Source organism: Rhineura floridana, chromosome 9 (assembly GCF_030035675.1).
Source record: "Rhineura floridana isolate rRhiFlo1 chromosome 9, rRhiFlo1.hap2, whole genome shotgun sequence".
Lineage (NCBI taxonomy): Eukaryota > Metazoa > Chordata > Lepidosauria > Squamata > Rhineuridae > Rhineura > Rhineura floridana.
In genome coordinates this window covers 79,104,461-79,123,605 of record NC_084488.1, presented here as the reverse complement: position 1 = coordinate 79,123,605, position 19,145 = coordinate 79,104,461, and positions in this window count along the sequence as shown.

Here is a 19,145-nt window from a genome sequence, read left to right as displayed (position 1 = left end):
TCTTGCTGGTTTCACTCACTTTCTCTAAACTAAACTAAAAAGCCACAAATGTTGCAACTTTCCCTCATAGGGTAGTTGCGCCAATTCTTTGAACATTTTTGTTGCCCTTTTCTGAACTTTTTTCCAGTTCTGGGGGTGGGACCATAAGTGTACACAGTATTCCATGTTTAGTCATACCATAGGTTTGTATAACATTATGATATTGGAAGTTTTATGTTCAATCTCATTCCTAATAATGGGTCCCAGGCTATGGTCTGAAGGCACATAAGGCCAGATCCCTGCTGAAGCTAAGCAGGGTCAGGTGTGGTCAGTGCCTGGATGACAGACCGCTTGGGAGCCATATGTAAGCCGCTGTGGGTTTCTATCATGGAAAGAAAATCAGGGTATAAATGTAATAAATAAATAAATAAAAAATCCCTTGTGTTATGCTCCTGAAAAAATGAAAGCTACATTAGTTACAGTTGCACCTCAGATAAGCAGCTGAATATGACAGCAAATACTTTTGAATAGTATCCCTTAATTATTTATTTTATTATTTATTTATTATTTAATTTGTATCCCGCCCTTCCTCCCAGCAGGAGCCCAGGGTGGCAAACAAAGCGCTAAGAACACTTAAAACATCATAAAAACAGATCTTAAAACAAAACAGCGTTAAAAACATTTTAAAAAAACAAATTTAAAAAAGGGTTAAAAACATTATTAAGAAACATATTAAACAATTCTAACACAGACTGGGATAGGTCTCAACCTAAAAGGCTTGTTGAAAGAAGAAAGTCTTCAAAAGGCACCGAAAAAATAGCAGAGATGGCACCTGCCTAATATTCAAAGGGAGGGAATTCCACAGGGTAGGTGCTGCCACATTAAAGGTCCGTTTCCTATATTATGCAGAATGAACCTCCTGATAAGATGGTATCTGCAGGAGGCCCTCACCTGCAGAGTGCAGTGATCGACTGGGTATATAAGGGGTAAGACGGTCTTTCAGGTATCCTGATCCCCAGATGTATGTATAGGGCTTTGTACATGAAGACTAGAACCTTGAACTTGGCCAGGTAGCAAATGGGCAGCCAGTGCAATTCTTTAAGCAGTGGGGTGACATGTTGGTGATACCCTGCCCCAGTGAGCAGTCTCGCTGCCACATTTTGCACCAGCTGCAGCTTCCGGACTAACCTCAAGGGCAGCCCCACATAGAGCGCATTACAGTAGTCAAGCCCAGAAGTTACCAGTGCGTGAACAACAGTGGTCAGGCTATCCCGGCCCAGAAACGGCCACAGTTGTCTCACCAGCCAAAGCTGATAAAAGGCACTCCTAGCCACTGAGGTTACCTGGGCCTCTAGCAACAAAGATGGATCCAGGAGCACCCCCAGACTATGGACCTGCTCTTTCAGAGGGAGTACGACCCCATCCAAAGCTGGCAACTGACCAATTGCAGTTAAGGGACGAAATAAAACACAGAGACATCAGCTTGGGTTGAACAAGGGCCACTTTATTAAATTACAGCAAGAAAAAACCCAATTTAAAGTGACCTGCAGAGGGAAGCCTAGGTGTGGGAACTGTCTATGAGCAAGTAGCTTGCCAAACAGCTCTCGGGCGACCAGCCCGTTGGGGTAAGGGCAAGCCCATCTGCTTACCCCTTACCCTGACCACACCTTGTAGGTGAGTAGGGGGGCCTTCCCACGTCATCCCCACCCGGGGCCAAATAACCCCTGGGTAGATGAGATGAGTTGGCCCCAAAGGCAGCCCATATCCTGTCCTCGAGCCGCATAGCCGTGACAGACAGGCCTCTGGAACCGCCAATCACCTCCAAAGGTGCCTAAGGGGGCCACCTAGCTGTCCTTAACTATTCCCTTCCCGCACCTTTCCACCACAAAAGGGGGACAAATCTCTATTTAGTCCCCCTTTGCCCCACTGCCGAGAAGCACCTCTCGCAGACACCTCTGCAGGTCCCCAAGAAATAAGTCATTACCTGTGTCAGACAGGTGAACGCCGTCGGCCCTGTAAAGCTCACCCTTGCCAGTGCTGAATGTGGGGATGTGGAATGGTTAAATCTCCATGCCCAAGAAGAGCCAACCGAATCCTTTGGTTGACCTTCTCCCGTGCCCTATCTATAGCCCATGGGTCCCATACCCCACGCCACTCCCTACGTGGAAGCATGTCTGAACATATCAGACGTACAGAAGGCCAAAGCTGCCTTATCCGCTGCATGTCTATAAATGCTTGAACGATGAGGGCCTTGCCCTGCATCAAGCCCAGGTCATTACCACCGAAGTGAATAACCACCACGTGCGGAGTTGTCCACACAGCACCTCAAACCACGTGCGGAGTTGTCCACACAGCACCTTGAACCACGTGCGGAATCGTCCGCACAGCACCTTGCTGGAATCAGATGTGGAAGCGTGTCTGATCACATCAGATGTATCGAAGGCCACTGTTGCCTTATCAGCTGCATGTCCATACATGCCTGAACGATGAGGGCCTTGCCCTGCATCACGCCAAGGTCATTACCACCGAGGTGAATGACCACCACGTGTGGAGTTGTCCACACAGCACCTAGCTGGAACAAAAGTGGGTAGGAGCCCATCTCAACGCATTCCTCTCTGGCCAAGCTACTGTACTGCAGCCCATCTACTGAGGCCCAGCTGTGAGCCCATGTTCGATTTCGTGGCCCTCCGGGCTGCCCCCAAAACTATGCTGTGGCCACATATTAGGATGCGCGTCTGCTCCGTCCCCGTCCAGCAACCTGTTGAAATAATTATAACAGGTTAGGCTGCAGAATTCCCAGGCCCTCCGAAAAAAGGGGGGAAATATAGTCCTTATAAGCCAGAGGACCAGCATCCAACTGCCTGTACCTTCGCTTGGGAAAAAGAAAAAAAAAACCCAAGACCTGCTGCCGTAGAAGCAGCTCCAATGTCAAAAGAGTGGATTCCAAATTCTGAGGGGTCATGCCCCAGCCCCCTGTAAGGCCCACTTTGCAAGAGCTCAAACTGGTATTTTGTGAGGGGATCCTCACTTGCAAGGGCCAATAAATGCATATAATCCTTATAAGTGCCTGAGGACCAGAGTCCAACAGCCTGCGCCTTTGCCTGGAAAAACCCAAGACCTGCTGCTGTAAAAGCAGCTCCAATTCCAAGAAGTGGATTCCCAACTCTGAGGGGTCATGCCCCAGCCCCTGTAAGGCCCGCTTTGTGAGAGCCCAAACTGGTATTTTGTGAGGGGATCCTCGCTTGCATGGGTGAATAGATAAATATAACCCTTATAAGCACCAGAGGACCAGCGTCCCACAGCCTGCAATTAGGCCTGGGAAAACACCGAAGACCTGCTGCTGTAGAAGCAGCTCCAATGTCAAAAGAGTAGATTTTAAACTCTGAGTAGTCATACCCCAGCCCCTGTAAGGCCCACTGTGCGAGAGCTCAAACTGGTATTTTGTGAGGGGATCCTCACTTGCAAGGGCCAATAAATGCATATAATCCTTATAAGCGCCCGAGGACCAGAGTCCAACAGCCTGCGCCTTTGCCTGGGAAAACCCAAGCCCTGCTGCTGTAAAAGCAGCTCCAATTCCAAGGAGTGGATTCCAAACTCTGAGGGGTCATGCCCCAGCCCCTGTAAGGCCCGCTTTGTGAGAGCCCAAACTGGTATTTTGTGAGGGGATCCTCGCTTGCATGGGTGAATAGATAAATATAGCCCTTATAACCACCAGAGGACCAGCGTCCCACGGCCTGCACTTAGGCCTGGGAAAAAACCCAAGACCTGCTGCTGTAGAAGCAGCTCCAATGTCAAAAGAGTGGATTTCAAACTCTGAGGGGTCATGCCCCAGCCTTTGTAAGGCCCACTGTGCAAGAGCTCAAACTGGTATTTTGTGAGGGGATCCTCACTTGCAAGGGCCAATAAATGCATATAACCCTTATAAGCGCCCGAGGACCAGAGTCCAATGGCTTGCCCTTTGCCTGGGAAAACCCAAGCCCTGCTACCATAGAAGCAGCACCAATTCAAAAAAGAGTGGATTCCCAACTCTGAGGGGTCATGCCCTAGCCCCTGCAAGGCCCACTTTGCGAGAGCTCAAACCGGTATTTCGTGAGCGGATCCTCATTTGCATGGGAGAATAAATATCCTTCTCCAGATCCCATGGTCAAATGTACAGTCCACCCCAAACATCTCTAGTCCGTCTTACATAGGGAAAAACCACCAGCCTAGCTAGGAAGGAAAGTCCTGCTAGCTTACCTTTAAGTGCTCAGACTGACAGGCCCCTTCTCCTGCCATCCATTAGGAATTTCAGCAGGTGACTCCCTACCCGCTCTCTGGTAGCTGGCGAGTGTGCCAGAGGCCATGGAATCCACGGCCCTAATCCTAGTGTTCTTAAATATAAGGTGGTTACGAAATCTGGCCCATGGCCAATGAACCCCTCTGCCCATGTTGAAATCAAACACACCGGGAAAGAATTAATGAAAGGTGACATCCATAGTTAACCCTTCCCTAATCCAGGCCTGCAGCTGCAGGAAAGGGCCACACAGCCAGGTCGGCGCATAAGGCAGCCATGACCCTGAACCTATAGTAAGGCTGTGCAATCCCTGCCAGGGCATCATGACTCCCGTAAAAGACCCCTAACACCTGGAGGGCCGAAAGGAAACCTTGCATGGACTCTGAAAACTCTAGGATCCTAGTCTGCAACAGTGAAAACATGTCTATGTGCAGCTTGTAGCCCTGGGCCCCAGGGTCAGTCTTGATACCCAGAAGGGTGAACAACTCCCCACTGTCAAGGGAATCCCCAATTACATAGCCATACTATAAACTGTGACCTCAGGTGCTAACATGCACCCCAAATTTGCCATACCCATGAACAGCCAATCATATAGATAGTGCTTTACTGCTTCTAAGCCCACTTGTCTCCTAATTGCCCCCTGCCAGGAGGATCTGAAGCACTCCATGTAAGAAATATAGCAGTCCATAGGCAATGCTCTATTGCATAAATGCATAAGGCACCTCTGCCACATACACGCACCATGTTAAATGAAGTGTAGCGCATGGTACCTAAACTATCAGGTATGAACCCCTTACAGCCGAAACCATTCAATAAGACTGGTGGTGAATCAGCTGTAATTTGCATCTTTACACTCTGCCCTGGCAAATTACTGCCATAACGAAAACAGATTGAAGATTGTAGGCCATGAAGGCCAGCCTGGAGTTGGAGGCCATGAAGGTCAGCTGGGAGTTGGAGTATGGGATTGGGAAACCAAAAGGAAAACACCATAACACCATAAACTTCCTTTAAACCAGGTAGCCTGCAAGCAAATTTCGTAGTACCTTGAGTCTAACCAGGAAGGAACACATGTCCCTGAGCAGCTTATGCTGGGGGTTTCTTCTTACCCCTGTGAAGAGCTCTTGCCTCCTATCTCACTGTTGCATATATCCTTCTGCAAAAGGGAAGGAAATCATTTATGAGTAAGTACACTTTACCAACTACTAGTTCATTGCAGCTAACCCAATTCCCCTAAAGTGCAGAGATTCCAGATAATTGTTATCAGAAATCCCAACGAAGAAAGGTTTTGTTATTGATATAAAATAAAATTCAGGAAAGGGTGAAGAGTCTGCCTGGATCTTAAAATGCAGCCTCTGTGTCAAAAACAGAGTCTAACCTTCCGTCAAGGCAGCTCCTATTTCAGTAAAGTCCAAGATCCTGGCAATGAGGATAAGGTCCTGAAAAGTGATCCGTCTTTCCTCTTTATTGCCATCCACCCATCCAGCCACACTATCATCTGCTAGACCTTCAATTCCTTGCAGAAGTTTGCATGCCCTTCTTTAATTATAACGCCATATGCTTTGTGTTTGATATGAGACTGAATTCAAATAAATGCAACTCCTGTCTCAGAGTTACCCAGGAATGCGTAACTGACATTTGGAATCACTGTCATCTAGGTTATGGTGATGTAGACTTTTTCTAGCAAACCTTATCATCTCTGCACACCATTAGTATCCAAATAGGAAGGCCGAAAGTCCCAAAAGGCTCACTCGGCCCTACAAAGGCGCCATGTACTATAATAATGATAGCATTAACCAGGCCTGAACCCAGACTGGAATGGGTCAAGATAATCTGTTTCATCCAAGAGTACTAGCAGTTGCTGCGCCACAACCCTCTCAATCGCCTTCCCTAAGCAGTACCGCCCCTAGGCACTGGGATGAGGTGCAGTTGCCCCAGGCCCCACACTTTGGGGGGCCCCGTGCTAAGCAATCTGCTGGCCCCCTCCAGTCTGCCTCCCCAACATCTCTCTCTCGCAGGCGGGGAGGGTCTGCTCGGGATGGAGCCGCACTTCTCTTCTTCCCCTGGCCAGGCGAGAAAGCAGCACGCTCAAAGCAGGAGCCAGGAAGGGCTCCTCCGCTGGCGCCCTGTTGCATCGCAACCTGCGGTGCGCTGGTGCCCTGTGGCGTCTGGGGCAGTCGGGAGCGGCTATGCAGCAGCAGGGAGACTCGCCTAACATGAACGTGACGGCAGCAGCGCCAGCAGCAGCGACCTGCCTTTCGCAGCTCCATTGCCGCCTTTGGCCTGTGGAGTAGGTAGACATTGCAAACAGCAAAAACACGCTCCGGTTTTCACCCAGTGCCCAGGAGCTGCCTTATAAAGGCAGAGAAGAAACAGCACTCCTTTCCTGCCCCAACGGAGGGACGCTCTGTCGTGTGGGTGGATCTTCTCTTTGCCAGTCTAGAGAGGGACAGATATCCCAGGCACTTTGGGCTGCAATCCAATACATGTCAACTCAGAAGTAAGGGCCATTGGGTTCAGTGGAACTTTCTCCTAGGTAAGAGTGTACTGGATTGAAGCCTTGGTTTCTGTGTGTGCAGCCTGCTATCTGTTTGGGCAAAGCCACCTAGCCTCGCCAGGTCCTAAAGCCCCTCTGGTTCTGCCTCCACTCCCTCTTTTACCCATTTCTCTCAGGTCTTCTAGATCAACCCCGGGCTGTAGCTGCTTTGAGCAGCTGCCAAAAGGTTCAAAGGAAGGGGTGTGTCTTGGGGTCACAGGAGGATCAGGGTTAATCTGGATGTGTGGTTTTTTTCTTTTTTCTTTTTTGAGGCCCGATGCAGCAGTTGGTATGTTGTGTTCCCTGCTTCTACGGGGCGGGATGACTGATTATGGGCAGGTCTGGCAAGTGATTTTCTTCCAAAGTCTTCCTTTTTTTCCCCAATACTGGTGTATGCGTGTCACTTGTGAATGTGAGACAGAATGTGTCAAAGAGCCGTTTAAAAACAACAACACTGAATGTGCTATCTTGACAGTCCAGGATTTGTTATGGATGCAGGAAATTTTTTTGGGGGGGGGATTACAGTGCAAAGCATGCTGGTGAAACAGATGGCATTTTTCATGGAGGATGTTTTGAAATGTGTTGACTTGGGGAGGTTTCAAGCATACCCACACAGATGGGAATTGCCCTTGCTGCTGAGTCACTCGTCCTCATGGTTGAAGAGAAAGCCTTGGAAACAAAGGATAGAATAACAGAATCATAAATAGTAGAGTTGGAATGGGCCTATAAGGCCATTTAGTCCAAGTCCCTGCTCAATTCAGGAACACAGGTTAAGGGGCTGGATTTTTATAACATCTGGATTCCAGCAGAGTGAATAGGCCAGACCACCCCTACCTGGTTTCATAATCCTACTTCACTGTTGGCACATGTGTGTTTATGTTTGTGTTGAATTAATATTTATGTTTTGTAGCTACAGTAGAAAGTGGTATTGAACTGGGTTTGGGTGATGTGGAAAACACTCCTTAAGTGTTGCCACATCTGTTCTCCTGCCTGTTTCATATCCCCTCCTCTTTCCGAATGCCTGGGGCTTGCACACAAGATGCTAAATGTGAAATTTCCATGCTTCATTCACATACTTTTTGAATGGCATATCCACATGACATGCTCCTCCAGTCACTGTTCCTCAGTGTTTTCCCCATGATTCTTCCATCTGTTTGCGGACCAAAAAAATCTTGAGTTTTTCTTTTTGAAAGACCAAAACATAAGAACATATGAAGAGCCCTCTCGGATCAGGCCAGTGGCCCATCTAGTCCAGCATCCTGGTCTCACAGTGGCCAACCAGATGCCCCAATGGAAAGCCCACAAGCAGGACTGAGTGCAACAGCACTTTCCCCACTTGTGATTCCTCGCAATGGGTATGCAGAGGCACACTGTCTTTGATAGTGGTGGTAGAACATAACTATCATGTCTAGTAGCCATTGATAGTCTTATTTTTGTGAGTTTGTCTAATCCAGGGGTGTAGTCATCTGGGGTCACAGGGGTCTTCAATGCTTTAATGTTTTTAGGAGCAGGGACTCAGTGGGGTCGCTATGTCTCCAATTGTGAGCCAATCAGCATGAAAGGGGAGTGTGTTTGCCACTGAGAAGTTTTCTAATATGCTTCCTTGTCCTTTCCTGCTGATTGGAACCAATCAGAGTGAAAGGAGGTGGGTCAGTCACTTAGAAGACTCTCCTCAATAGCTAGCACACTTCCCTTTCATGCTTATTGGCTGCTAGGGGTGTCCATTGTTGTGGGAGAAGGCATTAACAAGGACCTCATTCTCAACCCAGAAACAAACAAACAAAAAGGATAGGAGGATGTGTGACTGTGACTATCATGAAGGGACCTTCCACTTCTGAATTTGCCACTACACTATTGAACGAGAACGTGTCCTTGAATTGTGATAATGCCTCTTGCTTGCCTGCACCCTGTACGCAGGTACAAATCATATCTGTTGCTCCACCCACTTATGCCTCCATCATTGGCATGTGGGCCCTGGCAGGTTGCCCACAAGGAAATGCAACCCATGGGCTGAAAAAAGGTCCATCACCCCTGCACTAGCTGATAGCACTTACAAGAAAGTCGGGGCACCTAATTTTCATCAATCCACCCCTATCTACTGCAACTGTCTCCTCATATTCCATACTGTTCCAAAGAGTACCCAACCCTCAGGAGTGCTTTTTGGGTGAGAGGCATTGGGGGGATGCAGTGAGTAGGGGGGATTGGCAGAAATCTGGTGTCCTGCCTTCTGTGAGTAGAAGTGCTTTTCACGACTGCAAAGCTACAATTGAATACAACCCATTATTCTTACTGGTGTTGGTGTTAGCAGTCCTGCTTGCAGGCTGCTCAGAGGCATCTGGTTGCCCACAGTGAGAACAAGATGGTAGATTGGATGGGCTGGTTTTCAAGCCAGTGGGAACCAAAATCTGCCCCAACCTCCTACTATGCCCATCTTGGAATGGTGATGCTAAGGCTATGGTGTAACTTAGCACCCAATCACAGCCCACCTCAAGTAGTATATTTATTATTTATTTATTTATTTTTAAAACTTATATACCGCCCGACTAGCAATAGCTCTCTGGGCGGTGAACATAGATACAATAAAATACAATATAATACAAAAACATCACAGTCTAAAATCAAATTTCACAATCTAAAAACAGCAAAGGCTAAAATCAAATTACAAACATTACAATCATTAACAAAAAATTAAAATGCCTCGGAGTAGAGAAAGGTTTTAACCTGGCGCCGAAAGGATGATAGTGTCGGCGCCAGGCGAACCTCCTCGGGGAGACTATTCCATAGTTCAGGGGCCACCACTGAGAAGGCCCTTGATCTTGTCACTACCCTCCGGGCCTTCCTATGAGTCGGGACCCGGAGGAGGGCCTTCATAGCAGACCGTAGTGTACGAGCCGGTTCATAGCGGGAAAGGCGTTCCGACAGATATTGAGGTCCCGCGCCGTATAAGGCTTTATAGGTTAATACCAACACTTTGAATTTGGCCCAGAAGCGTATTGGAAGCCAGTGCAAGCGGGCCAAAACAGGTGTTATATGGTCAGACCGCTTTGTTCTTGTTAGCAGTCTGGCCGCCGCATTTTGCACCAGCTGTAGCTTCTGAACCGTCTTCAGAGGTAGCCCTACGTAGAGCGCATTACAGTAATCCAAACGTGAGGTTACCAGAGCATGTACTACTGATGCAAGATCCTCCTTACTCAGGTAGGGATGTAGCTGGGCTACCAATGGGCTACCAATATATAAACTGTACACAGAGAGAACGGAAGTCAGATGACAGGGTATGAGCCACTGCAGTGTAGTGCTTAGAGTGTTGGACTGGGACTTGAAGTGAAGGTAATCATATTTGTATTTAATAGGTTGTTAGCCTCATATGTAAATATTATTACATATATTTGTAAATAAAATATCTCTCTCTCTCTCTCTCTCTCAATATATATATAGAGAGAGAAAGAATGTGGGGGGCCCCCAACTATGCTTTTGCCCTGGGCCCTGCACAAGCTAAGGGCAGGCCTGTCCCTAAGAAGGGGGTATTTGCAACCGGTCGGTAGTTGTCACAAACCAATGGGTCCAGGGTGGGCTTTTTCAGGAGTGGTCGGATCACCGCCTCTTTCAAGGCAGCTGGAACCACTCCCTCCCGTAATGATGCCTTGACCACACCCTGGATCCACTTGGTCAGACCCCCTCGGCAAGCTTTAATAAGTCAAGAAGGGCAAGGGTCGAGAGGACATGTTGCTGGCCACATCATCGCAAGCACCTTGTCCACAGCATCAGGCCGCATCAACTGAAACCGTTCCCAAGAAATTGCAGCAGACATTGCACTGGACACCTCATTGGGGACTACAGTAGATATGGATGGGGCATCAAGGCTGCTACAGAGGCGAGCAACTTTACCCTTAAAGTGCCTTGCAAACAATTCACAGTGGGCCTCTGAAGGGTCTAAGACTCCATTTCCTGGAGTTGATGTCAACAGAGCCCTGACAATACGGAAAAGCTCCACTGGACGGCTACTTGAGGATGCGATGGAGGCAGAGAAGTGGGCCTTCTTCACCGTCCTCACCGCCACACAGTAGGCACGGTTATGTTGTTTTACTCGTGCCCGATCAGCCTCACAGCACTTCTTTCGCCACTTGCGCTCTAGCCATTGTCCAGCCTGTTTCATTGCTGTTAGCTCACTGGTGTACCAAGGTGCAAGCAGGGCTCCACAGTGCCAGTGAGGGCGCTCGGGGGCAACCGTGTCGAGAGCCTGATGAGCCTCGCTGTTCCACAGTGTGACAAGGGCTTCAACAGGGTCAAGTATTACAATAGCTTCTGTTTTAATACTATTAGTCAGGTTCCCCATCTGAGTTTCATCTTCTTTCAAGGATTTGCCCGGACCATACATGCTATATGGAATAATTTGAGATTCATGGGAACTCAAGAATTTATGCTATGTATTAATCTGAGCCCTGCTAGCCCTACATAACCAGCAGCTATGTGGAGTTTAAAGCACACAGTAGAGCAGCCATGATGTCATCTCTGTGTCATTTTTTGCATAAGCTGCTTGGAACTTTGTGCTGGGTTTTACTGTTTGCTAAGACCTTGGAATCCTGATAAGAGTAGCATAAAAAAGCCATGAAGCCAAAAAAAAGAAAAGTGAAAGCATAACATGTTTGGGCAAGCCAGTACTAGAGTGTGTCAAAGTGTCCTGCATGAACAAACACTGATATAGCGAGGGTCCCAGTTACTTTCTTTCTCCCTACCATATGCAATATGCACTATGGTATTCATAGTCTACATTTTATGATCCCACCCACATAAATAATGAAATGAATGCAAAATGATGGACTAGAGGTTCCCCATGCTAGTGCTAAGTAAGGGAAGGTCAGAGGAGAAGGGGGCATGCCTGGTGTGCAGTTGACCTTGCACGTGGGATCAGTGTGCACACACCCACTGCCCTCAGTACATTTAGGCTATGTACACACCATACATTTAAAGCACATTATTTACCTCAGAGAATCCTGGAACCTATAGTTTACCCCTCACAGAGCTACAATCCCCAGCACCCTTACCAAACTACAGTTCCTGGGAAACAATGTGCTTTAAATATATGGTGGGTATGCTGCCTTAGTCCTCTAGTGATTAGTCTGATTGCCTGGATGTGACTTAAGTGATAGGAGAAATGCAGAGATAGGAAAAGTTACTTTTTTAAAAACTACAACTCCCATCAGCCCCAGCCAGCATGGCCACTGGATTGGGCTGATGCGAGTTGTAGTTCAAAAAAGTAACTTTTCCAAGCTCTGTAGAAATTTATATATTTATTTATTTAATTTGTATCCCACCCTTCCTCCCAGCAAGAGCCCAGGGCGGCAAACAAAGCACTAAAACACTTTAAAACGTCATAAAAACAGATCTTAAAATACATTAAAACAAAACAGCATTAAAAACATTTTTTTAAAAAACAACTTTAAAAAAGGGTTAAAAACATTATTTAAAACATATTAAACATATCCCCCCCCCGATATGGGGGAAGGCATGGAATATTTTTGATACACTGTTATCTATGACTCTCCAGGGTAATCCTGTTGGGGCCAACATACATGCTGTGTTCAATGTGTCCTTGCGTTTGTGTGTGTGTTTGTGGTTCTTTGAAAATAGCAGCTGTGGAAGGGGGTCACAACGTGGATTAGGTTGACAGATGGAAGGGGTCTAACCCTTTCACCACATACTGCAATCTTAACAAAAATCACTCCTCCTCAAAACTGTTATTAGCAGTAATAGTAGCTTTGTCAGGACTTTAGTGAAAATGGAGGGTGGAGCATTTCTGCAAATATTCTTGCTTTGTTCCTGTACTTCTTGCTGTTGGAAGAGAGGAAAACTCTTCAGCAGGAAAGATCCAGGAAATCCTTCACATTCCTTCCTTCTGATTGCTTAGCAATGATGATTGAGTGATTAAGCATGCTTTGCAACAGCAGCATCTCTATATCTGCCTAACAAGCCTTAGAATGTTGTATCCACCTTTTGCTTTCTTTCATTACAGATGACCAATTGACTTAATTTTTTTTTAATGAGAGCTAAGAGTTCAGACCTTCTGCTGGGATGGGGGCAGAGCTTGGAAGATTACTTTTTAAAAGTAATAAATTACAGTTACAGTTACATGGCCCAAAAAAGTAGTAATTACTGTTACAATTACAATTGCTCTGAAAGTAACTGATTACTTTACTTTTCCTCCAAAGTAATCACTACAATTACATTTCAGTTACTTAAAAAATGCCTACAAGGCGCTGGCCTTGGCTGCTGCACATCTAAGTAGCCTGAAACAACATTAAAAATAAACAAACACATACAGAGGTAGTAGAATAATTATTTTTATTCATAAGATAGCAATGGTGGTCTCTCCGCTGGTAAGGGTGGTGGGGAGGGAGGCTAAGGCCACTACTCAGATCTTTGCACGTAAACCAAGTGCAACACTCCCCCACTCAGCCAGCCAGCATAATGTCTCTCACTTAACCACCTCCCAGACCCTGCCCTGCCACCAACTAAGGGACACTCACTCAAGCAAACATTTTCCCCTGAGATGGAAAAAAGTTAAAATACTGCAAATGCAGTACAGTAGCCAGAGAGGGTAGTGGAGGCCACTTTGTGTGCCAAGTGCAAACACAGTATTCTCTCTCTCTCTCTCTCTCTCTCTCTCTCTCTCTCTCTCACTCACTCACTCACTCTCTCACTCACACACACACACACAGTCATCTTTCACCTCCACAGTTCTTTATCTTCACTCTGCTGCTGCCTCCTTCTCCTCCTTTATCCATGTTCTTGACCTCCGGATCCTTTTCCCCTCCGCTCCATTCTTCACCACCACTATCTGTTTTTTTTAAATAATTGTTTTCTCCATTGCACCCCGTCTCACTCTCTGCCTCCTCCCTCATCGCCTCCTACCCATCCACAGAGCATGAAGAATGAGCGACACTGCACAGAAGCCCAGTTTGAGGCACATGATTTTCATCCACAAATCAGAGGAGCAGAAAACTTCCCCTGCTCCCCCCCCAAAGTAATGCCCAAAAGTAATTCTGGAAACGTTACAATTACTCCACAAAAGTAGTAAAATTACTCCTAGTTCTATTGCAATCAAAATGTAAAGGAATTACCCACTCGTTACTCAAAAAAGTAATGAATTACAAGTAATTCGTTACTTGTAACTAGTTACTTCTAAGCTCTGGATGGGGGAAATGTTGAAGAAGGAGGGAGGGGAATGAAAGTGAAGATACACTATGAATCTTTCAAAGTTCAATCTTAATTCACCTTTAGTTCACCCAGGAATTGTGGGAACTACTTTCAGATGTACTGCAGAGATTTTTGAACTGGTTTAGTGAACTTCATTCAACTGAACTACTTCATTCCAAGCACTGTGTTGAATTCCCATGTTAGTTCCAACTTCTTGACCTGAAAGTCAAAACTATTTACTCTCTTATCCCCAGGTGCACTTAGCAGGGGTGTTTGTGGTCTAGCAACCCTCCCCATAAGGCTCCTATAACCTACTGGCACATACCAAGTGATCATTTTAATCACTGCTTTCTCTCATGGAGTTTAGTGAGAATATCTAGAAAGAAGCCAGTGTTGTGCAACAAATGTTAAAAAGACTAGAAATCAAGCTCTGAAAACATTTGTCTTGCTGCTGAGAAAAACTTTTTTATTTCACTGGTTATACTGCAGACCTAGACACAAACAGGAATGATAAATGTGGCAGCACAGAGGTTTGTATAATGGTGAAACACTACACAGGTGTCCTTCATAAATGTCAGCTATATAACAATGGTTCCTAAGAGAGTGGAGTTTTACAAACTTGAATGTTCTATATGCATTCATCATTGAAACAGATGAAATGCCATCCCTATAGGCCTATATAACGCCAAGGGTTTTCAGCCAGACACATCCAGCAATCACCTATCCTAAAATGGAAAGCAGAATGTTTGTTTTAAAATTAATCATGCAAAGTCAAACGACAGAGTCCTAAAAACTGGTTTTACAGATTTCAACCAGAACCTCGTTCTTTTTCCACAGCATTTTCCAAAGAAGAATGTAATAAAATGAACTGTTTCAGGGAAAGGAGAAATGCCATGGTTTTCCCAAAAGACAGCACACGTTGCTGTCTCTTACTATATTACATTAGGGTTTTGCAGTTGGTAGGTAGGGCTTATCCAAAGAGAGCGGGATAATCCACCGTTTCCATATCCAGTTTGTCAGCTGATAGTCCAGACAGCACACGTTGCTGTCTCTTACTATATTACATTAGGGTTTTGCAGTTGGTAGGTAGGGCTTATCCAAACAGAGCGGGATAATCCACCGTTTCCGTATCCAGTTTGTCAGCTGATAGTCCTCACTTTTCGCCTTTTTGTTTGCTGTTTCCCAATGAAAAAAAATGTCCCAATGAAATTCCCGATTTCAAACAGCAAATCGCATTTTTGCCGGTATTGGAAGGAGCGGATTTAACCCACGAAAATGCGTGACACCGCACGACATCATTTGGACGACCGAAAAATAATAAGAACACATAGCGCGCGTCACACATTTTGCAGTCATCTGGATGAACCCATAGTCTTGTGTAGGGAGACATTAAAATAAATTGGCAAGTAAAATAATAATCATAATATATTTTGTTCTTCATAATAAGCATACCACATGGAGCCAATTTCTGTTTAGATAAGAAACAGGAAGCTTTGGGATCAGCAGTATTATGTAGTGTGAATAAATTTATTTATGATAGATAGGATTATTCATCAGACTGTTAGTGGATTTTTACAATATTCATCAGAGTGCTCCGGTCAGGTATGTTTTTGTAATATTTATTTAGCTTATAATGCTAGTGGTAACTATAAGCATAGAGTAAGACTTGGGAAATCAATATATTCGTATTACAAACTTTAACAACAAAGGTAAGGTTTCATCTGGTAACCATTTAGCATGCCAGTTATTCATCAATGGAGCTTGGTTTAAACTTTAAATATTCAAGTTTCAACAAATTATAACAGTAATGCAGCACATGCTAATCTTGTGATCACACTTTCCCAACCATAGTGGGACGTATGGTTGGAAAAGTGTCATCTCTCCAGCCTGCAAAAACATCACAGTTCAGCTTTTCAAATCCCAGGACAAAAGCTAGCAAGGTTTTGTACCTGTGTGAAGTTGTACAATGAGTTGATCCAACTGATTCTCCTTTCATCTCTTTACCTTGGCTTACTCCGGGCCTGCCTCAGCAGTCTGTTTATGATACCAGGATTTGATACTGAACATATGAAAGAATAATAAAGCACCACATCTTTCACCATGGTTTACATCTCCTAAATCATAGGCAACAAGGAATTGCATGCTTGCAGGCAAGTGAGCATAGAAACCAATCTCTTCTTGATCCTCCCAGAGTTCAGGACATGGAATAATGGTTACGGGAAGCCAGATTTTGGCTGAACATCAGGAAAAATTTCTTTACTATTTGAGCAGTACAACGATGGGACAGATAACCTAGGGAGGTGGTGGGCTCTCCAATACTGGAGGCATTCAAGAGGCAGTTGGACAGTCATCTATTGGGTATGCTTTAAGTGGGATTCCTTCATTGAACAGGGGGTTGGACTTGATGACTTTATAGGCCCCTTCCAACTCTACTATTCTATGATCCCCTTCCTCTGCTCTCTCTTCCAGCCCCCAACAGACTAGTAAACATGCTAGTGTCGTGGCTTCTACCCAAAATGCAACAGCAGAGGCTCCTATTTGGAAGAAATCTTTATTAAAGCAGAGTAACAGTATGACTCAGCAAGAAGCAGAGAGTTATTCTAGTCCAAGACCTCTCAAGGCAACAGGATGGCAGGGAAAGCCTGGGCTAGGAGCAAGATCCAAGTTTCAGGAATCCATGGTCAGGGAAAAGAATTTCAAGATCACATGGAAGCGGCTAGTTGTTCCAACAAATTCCCATGCCCATCTGCCAAGCTTTAAAGCCAAGACAGGATGAGCTTAGTCGTGAGACTTCCTAGTCCTGTGGGAATATCTCACCTGTAGGCTTTCACCGTGTCTTGGTGAGTATGTCCCATCTCTTCTTCAAAGGCATCACCTTGTCCTGAGAGACAGGGCTGAGCCTACCTGCTTGTCCAAATCCTATTCAGCTGCCCTAGGCTGCAGATGCTCTTCTTCCCCAGACTCTGACACAGCTCTGTCCCCTAAAGGAGGGGAGGGAGACCCAGGACTCCAGCATCACAGTCAAAGCCAGCTGCGTTCGGGGGGGAGGGCCCCTGTCCACTAAGCTCTGCTTTTACGTTCCTCCCCACCCCATGCCTCCTCCTCCTCCTCCTCTTCTTCCTCCAGAGTCTGCTATCCCAGATATGGGCCCAGAGATGCTGCAGGAATCATGATACCTAACAACGTCAGCCTCTTTACAAGACTGCCCTAAATCTAAAGTCTGAATTATATGATCTTATACATGCAGCAGAATGGGTTGGGAAGGAGGTGGCAGAATGCTGAGGTGATAAAATGGACTCTTTCAGGCTACATGGGAGGTGGGGTAATCAATTTTGGCTACTTGGGCACGTTTAAATAACATATGCTGCTAAAAGGGAAATGTGAACATCAGGGAGAGAGATTCTTCATCAGCCCTTTGTTTCCTGCTACAGAGACTTCTTAATGCAGGTGAGCATTCAAAAATGCGACCTCCTACGCAAAGGGTTTCGATGCATTCTATCACCTCAACAGCATACCTGCTCATTCTGCTGCATTCCTAGAACAGGCCTAAGTAATACAGAGCAAGGGCACCACCTTGGCTGTATTAATTGTCTGACAAGCCCACCGGCCAATTCCTGCTATAGAGCTCTGGCCTCAGAACTGGCCTATCAGTCTGAGCAGCTTGTTGCTATGAGTGGCAGCAGCTGATGATTCTTGGCCTCATTTTCTTTCTCTGGAACTTGACCCTTAGCCTAGCCCTGAATAACCCCCTTGCCTCCTAGTGCTTGCTTGCTCTCTCACTGCTGGCTTTGCCTCTTTGGATCATACCCAGTAACTGGAAGCACACACCCTACTGAAGCCTGACACCATATCAGAAAATCCAGTTCTTTGGAGCAATATGTGCCAATTTGGAGCAGCCTTCCCAAATCTAGTGTCCTCCAGCTGTTTGGGATGCTGTGCTGGCTGAGGCTGGTGGGAACTGTAGTCCCCAAACATCTGGAGGATACTAGGCTGGGGAAGGCTAATCTGGAGAACAGAAAGAGAACCTGGATGGAGCAAGACAGATGCTAAAGAGCTGGAAATAAGGCGAGGCAGGAACTGGGGAGGAGGGAAGCTGCAGTCCAGCAAGCTTGACTAGAATTTCTCAACTGCTTGTAAACATGTAGCCCGATAGGAGGTGTTTCATAAAGCAGATGGCTCTTTGCATTAATATTGAGCCTTAATGTGCTAATTCAAGGTTTTCAGAAACCCTAGACACAAGTCACCTTTCCTTTAACTTCCTCTTGACCTTTTCTCTGGCACACTCCCTTCAGTTATCCTCTTTTCCAAACAAACTTTGTTTTCCCTTGATTTGTGTCCAAAAAATTCTGGTTTTGATCTTTGTCAGCAACAAATAGTCCTCAGCGCACACACTCCTGTTTTATCTTTTCAGTTTTTCTTGGGTTTCCTGATATCCGGTGCACTGTTCTGTGATCAAATAGCTGTACAGAACTCAGCACCCAAAACCATATGCAGTTCCTGCTGAGATGACATTCAAGGCCAGAAGGTGGCATTTATTGGGGCTTATAGTCATCAGGACCTAGAATAGAAAGGGGAAAGGAACATTAACCAAAATCTATATCCTAAACCTAAATCCTTTTATTCAAAACCCAACTGTATTGAATTCAGTGGTACTTACTCCTTTGCAAGCTTAGGCTTATAGCTCAGGATTTATTTTACAGCTAACCTGGAGAATATTTTGAGTGAAGTTGCAGTTTGACATTTTTCAACCCAAGTCAGATTCTTAAATACATGCATCATGGATATCTGTGTAGGAAACCTTTTCAGAATCATTGATCTTGTCTCAATCACATTTTTTCTCAAAAACTGACACCCTTTCTCCTCTTGTTCTCCAAACATCTGAAGACGTTTCTCATGAAAAAACTAATGAAAGGAGCAGCAAGCTCAATGAGTAGCAAAAATTAAGCAGCTAAATTGCTCTCCAGCTCTTTCCTTTCCTAATTATAGCACAGGGCCCCTTCTTAACTCCTCCCCCCATGACAGAATCTGCAAGTTGTGCAACCCAAACAGTCAGATTATCAGAGTCAGCTTACCAACCAGGGGGAAATACCCAAGGGGAAGGAGAAAAATCCAACACATGCAGGCCAATCAGTCCCAGCTTGAAAATATTTCTTCTCAGCCCCCCAA